This window comes from Oryzias melastigma, linkage group LG5 (genome assembly GCF_002922805.2).
Source record: "Oryzias melastigma strain HK-1 linkage group LG5, ASM292280v2, whole genome shotgun sequence".
Taxonomy (NCBI): Eukaryota; Metazoa; Chordata; class Actinopteri; order Beloniformes; family Adrianichthyidae; genus Oryzias; species Oryzias melastigma.
In genome coordinates, this window is record NC_050516.1 from 11,181,581 (window position 1) to 11,187,361 (window position 5,781).

At 38.9% G+C, this 5,781-nt stretch overlaps 1 long non-coding RNA gene across 1 annotated transcript; it reads right to left on the reverse strand.

Moving 5' to 3' along the window:
* Positions 1 to 343: 343 nt before the first annotated feature.
* Positions 344 to 1,600, reverse strand: LOC112144559. The gene is made up of 3 exons (XR_004947979.1): positions 733 to 1,600; positions 526 to 655; positions 344 to 451 (listed from the first exon to the last, which is right to left on the reverse strand). It is a non-coding gene; the product is annotated as an uncharacterized LOC112144559 (long non-coding RNA).
* Between the last annotated feature and the right edge of the window lie 4,181 nt (positions 1,601 to 5,781).

Consider the following 5,781-nt stretch of genomic DNA (forward strand, 5'->3'; position numbering starts at 1 on the left):
ACAGCGTGAAGGGCCTAGTTCAAATCCCTGCTGGGATTTTCTGTGTTGAGGTTGCATGTTCTCCCTGTGCAGGCGTGGGTTTTCTCTGAGCACTCCGGCCTCCTCCCACAGTCCAAAAACCTCCTTCATAGGTTAACTGGTTACTCTTAATTGTGCATGAGGGAGGGACTGTGTGGCTCAGCAATAGACTGGTGGCCTGTCCAGAGTGGACGGTAAAAGGAACCAGGAACCCCGTGAACCCAAAAGGGACATAGAAAACTGAGGAATGGAAGTCTAACTGGAAATGTGATTATTTTGCTTTTGTGATGGCATCTTTTCTTCTGACACAATACTTTGGCTCTAAGTGCTTTTAATTGTTGAGTTTCTAAATGCCTTTGAGACGAGCATTCTCTTTTACTTCTTCTCTTCTCGGGAAACTTTTATCTAAGCTTCCCATGGTTGTTGTTGACACCTGTTAAGGGTAAATCAAAGTCATAAATGACTTTCATATTTTTGTAGATGTGTTTTCATCGTGGCTTGGCTAACCTCTGGCGTCCGTCCTCCTCTCGGCCGGTATACTTGCCTCTGGAGTCAATTGCTTGATGTCCATAAGCTTCTGTAGCAATCTTGAGATGTGTGGCCTTGAAGTCAGTGTCCATTTGGCACTGTGGCCACGCTGATAGATTTGTAAACATTAGGACCAACATGTCCACACAACTACACACACAAAATTTCTCTCACCCACTCCCACACCTGTGTCCAGATGATTACAGGGCCATAAAGTGCCCCCTGACTCCATCAGCACAAAGGTAATCCTGTCACTTGAGAGAAGAATCGCCGGGCCCTTTTCTGCCTTCTTACTCAAATATAATTCTCTCCATTTGGCATTTTGACATTATATCTTAAGTCCCCCCTGCCGCAGTTTTCTCTTACCTGACCAAAACACCGCAACAATAACTTTATTTCATTTTGCTCCACTCACTCCAATGGACAACATTCAACCCTTACCTCTCCATTCTCCCTTTAATGTGCTTTTTCCCTCCTCTTCCTTTCTTCTCCGGTTTTTTTCTGACTTCCAAGGTCAGACAGGACAAACAATGCCACTGGTGTCTGTCTGAGTGCAGCTCCCTACCCACCACCACTGCCACTGTTGCCTTAGTAACGCACTAACCATTAATTTTCAATTAAAGCAGACAAAGAGATGACAGCTCAGGGTCCATGGAAGATGTCAAGAAGCAGTATTAATATACGACAAGTGAGCATAATTGTGTGTCCATTTTCCTCAGCTCTCATCTATGCTATCAGTGAAATGTGAAAGCGGCAGATAATTTGAGGGTGTGGAAGACGCTGGACACTGTTTTCTTTTAACCAAGACACCTCTGATGAGTTTTTCAGAGAAACGTGCCATTCAGCATTAGCTTTATGAATATTTTGTCAGGGATGTTATTATTTTCATTATCACCTTATCAAAGTAAGATGCTATTTCACTTGAGACTCTAATTCTACCTTGCACGCACACACACACACACACAGAGGGAGGCAGAAAAACACCTGTAAACTGCAAGTGTTGCAAGGACACACTGGTGTCTGTTCTGCGGGTTGTTATTTGACTTCCATTAGCCAGCCATTACAATGAGACCTCCAACTCATGTCAAAATGCAAACAGCTCTCCATCTCTTTGTCAACTGTATGCACATTAACACAGGAGATCACACACACTCAGGCGCGCACACACACACACACAAACAAGGCCACTGCCAGTTACAGGGTTTGTACAGAGCAGGACCTTGGGAAGTATAAAAACATGCAAACAATGGCATTCTAAAAATAAGAATAAGAACATATTAAACTGCCTTTCAGTTATATAAAGATGTGTGTGTGTTTGTGTGTGTTTAGCCTCTACTCCAACCTGCCTGCAGAAAAAGTGCCTCAGGCTTTACCTGAAAAACATCCAGGCGGATTTACCTGCTTCTCACAAATAAAAAAGGCAAAAGCATACCTGCATAACGAGCCACACAATACCTGAGCGGACCACGCCACTGGCACTGCTCCACAAGTATTTGTCTGCGGTTGTGTGTAAGCAGGTTTTTAGAGAAAGTGCAGATTTGTTAACACGGAAGCATCAGTACAGGAGCCTTACCGTATGAGTTCAAAGAATGCTCTATGTAATTATCTTTTTTTGTTATTGCTAGGTGTGTTTTACTACATGGGAAAAAAGTTAAAATAAAAATACAACAGGAAAGAGAAAAGCCTTATATAGAGCTGGAGGCTTGCCTGTTTCATCCTTTGAGGGACCTAAACCTATCCCACCTCTCTGTGGACGGACTCTCATGGGTTGCCAGATCCTGTCCAGCTCCCTTTCAGCTGTGATCACCTCTTTTTTGTCCCACAATAACACCCTTTCTCCTGCACTTGTCTATCATCAGTCCTTTTTATTCTCTCATAAGAAAAAAAAAACAAAACCCCACTTTCATCCTCTTTCAGCCAGACTTTTCTTTCATCCCTACCTGTCCGTCTGTCCCATCCACCCTTTCTTCGTTGCCCCTTAAATCACACAGTCCCTAAACTGCCCCATAAAACATGGCAACAACCCCCCCACCCCCCTCTGCGTTCTGTCTCCACACATAACTGCTTTAATTAAGGTAATTACTTTCAGAGTAGCATTAATCAGATCCTCTTCTCTTGCAGCGAACACACGCGTGCACACACAAGAGCGCCGCCTATTCATGCGCACTTTCATCTGTGCAGTCATATCTGTGTAAAATAAAGGTGTATTTAATCATAAAAGTGTGCTGGCAGAATGACAAAATATCAAATTACACCACTGTGAATAAATGGCATAAGCATGAAACACATAGATCATAAAACATGGTTGATATCATAAAGAAGAAGAAGAAGCTTGAGATCTCTTTCTTGAATCCTTGGAACTAATAAGCCTCTTCATACCCAATTAAGCCTATCTAAAAGAAACAGTTTCTGGTTTCATGACAGACCAGGTGTTGTGTGGAACGTATGTTTGGAAAAGCTGTTATTAAGTCCAGCATGTGCACTCAAACTCTGGTCTCCTTCAGAAGAACACATTCCTAAATCAATTTCTTTAATCGAGTGTTTGCTTTCCTGAACCAAAACAAGGAAACTCAAACCTGTTCAGGCTGCTTAGATGCATGTCTAAATTATCTTTGCAAAAAGGAGGAAGACAAAGTCATCTGATGAGGGGAATCAAGATTTTAAAAAAAGCTGTCTTCCTCATTATGACTTGTTTGACACATGCATTATCCAACATGAAATTCAGACGAAGCGATCGTGTCATTTTCCAGCAGACCTCGCTTGACAACCAGTTTTTTTTGACAGCCGCACAAACGGCAGCTAAAGGGCCATCTTTCAAAAATACTGCATACGCCTGCAGCATGACTGTTTGTGATAATTACTTTCTCGGCAACATATTTGAAATGTTTTTTTTTTTTGGTTCTCAGAGATTCTCTCTGTGATCTTTGTGTTGTAATTCCGACAGTCTCTGAATGTTCTGACAGTTTTCAAGGAAGTACACAAGAAAAATGTTTGTTTTTTCTGTCACAAATTTACATTTTGACAGCAATGAGGAGTTAAAGGTTGGTGCTATCTGCCCCAGTACATACTGTACAAAAAAATACTTGCAGAAACACATTTAACCTAAAGGCAAAATGACATTACAGCAGGAAAACGAAGCAGAAAACCACCTGGTTGTTCAGTTTAATCCACCCCGGACAGTGTGCACACAACAGGCCCATCCCAGGAGCCCTGGGAGTCCTCTTCTTCTACCACACCCCCATCCACGCTTCCCCCCAAAGGCACCTTCACTGATAATGAGAGAGTGAATGCAGGTTTAGCTCCAACTCAGGGGGGTTTCAATTAACACCCTGCAGATTAATAAAGAGTAATAAGGTGCACCGCATTTACGTGTGAGTGTGTATGTGCGTGCATACTTTAAATGTGTTCTTGTGTGCGGGTCATCATACGGAGCCCCCCCGTTGCTCCGTATGATGGAGAATAGGAAAAGGGGCTGTGAAACACAGGTGGCAGACTGTGGAGCGGAGGAGCCTGAACTCTGATTGGGTGTGTGGCCGAAGATTTTTAATTGGTCATCTGCTTCTAGACTCCACAATTAACAAAAGTAACGTGATTTTTACTGCATTTGCACAAAGAGATTTCCAACACAAACAACTGGGATCTTTCGCAATTTAAAGGGGAAAAAGGTGATCTGTCTGGATTGTTTGTTTTTAAGTGATATTTTACAAGATGCAAACTTTGAGTATTTACTCAAAAATCGTGCAAGTATCAGATGATGAGGGGTCTGTGACCTGACGTTCTGGAGCTACATGTGGCTCTTTTTTCCTAAATTCTGCCTCTTTGACTTAAAAAAAATACATATATACAAATAAATTATATATATATAGACAGGCATCCTAACTGCCCATTTTTAAGAAACTTCTTAAAACCCATTTTTATCGCCTGGCTTTTGACACTGTATGAGACTGCTCTGCTGGTGTGTTATACTGTTTTATCTTTGTTTTTATCTGGTGTTTTTATGGTTTTTGTAATGTAATTTATCTCTATTTTTATCTGTTTTTAACTATTTTAACTGTAATTTTATTTTTCCTTGAACTTTTAATGTGCGGCACCTTGTTCGACTAAGGTAATTTTAAGGCGGCATATAAATCTAATAAAATTAAGTTATTTATATATATATATATATAGTATATACAGTATATAGTATATATAGTATTTATATATTTATATATAGTATAAAGTGTATAAATATATATATATACACAAATAGTTTAAACTGTTTTTAATTTATTTTAGCTAAGTTGTCATTTATGTCTAGATTTTTAACACGTCCAAAAGCTGAGATATTGTTTTCTGTTGTATAGAGGCGAGGTTCTTATAGTATAAAACTAAGTCTTTATGTATAGAATTAAAATTAAAATAAATAAATGTCGGATTTCGCATCAATGCTATCATGTTTATATTAAAAAGTAATGGAAGAAAAAGGGCCAAAGTAAGTAAATCTTTATAGCACTTTTTACATAGGCCAACTCATAAAGTGCTTCACAAAAGTTAAAATACAAACTAATTAGGATAAATAAAACATCATGTTTGTCTTGGCTTCCTAGCAGCTTAACTCTGTAAATCTGCTACAACAGATCTGAGTCTTATTTGATGAAGAGTGTCTTTTATTTTGAAAGGAACTTGTGCTTCTATCAAAAGTACCGTAATAGAAGTTTAAGCTTTTATTTATAGAAAAATATATCACTTTATCACATTTCTTTATCACTTTAATTCAATGTTGTAAGTATTTTTAAACTATATTTTTACAAACAGATGACTTAATGGTCACAAAAACATAAAGTGTATCATTCCTAATAGTGAGGTTGAACATTTAACCAAACAGGACCAAATGGCTCTTTTAGTGATAAAAGTTCAAACCTCTGTGTGTTTTTCATTGTGGATGACTTAAACTAAACAAACAAAAAAAATATATTTTCCAAAAGTATAAACTTCATTTAAAGTACTAAATCGTAATCTAAAACCGAATAAAGGAAGAAACCTTTTCCGTCAGAACCTTTAGTAAAGAAGCAAACTGTTGGATTTTTCACAACCTTTTCCCAGAACACTAAGAATGTAACTTTCAATTTAAAGGCAGATGCACCTCTTAAAAAAAAAAAAAAAAACTTTGACACTCCCTGTTGCATTTTTCATGATGAGTCTAAGCAAACAAACCGGCCCAATGCACACCCTGCCTGTCACTAAACAATGATCACT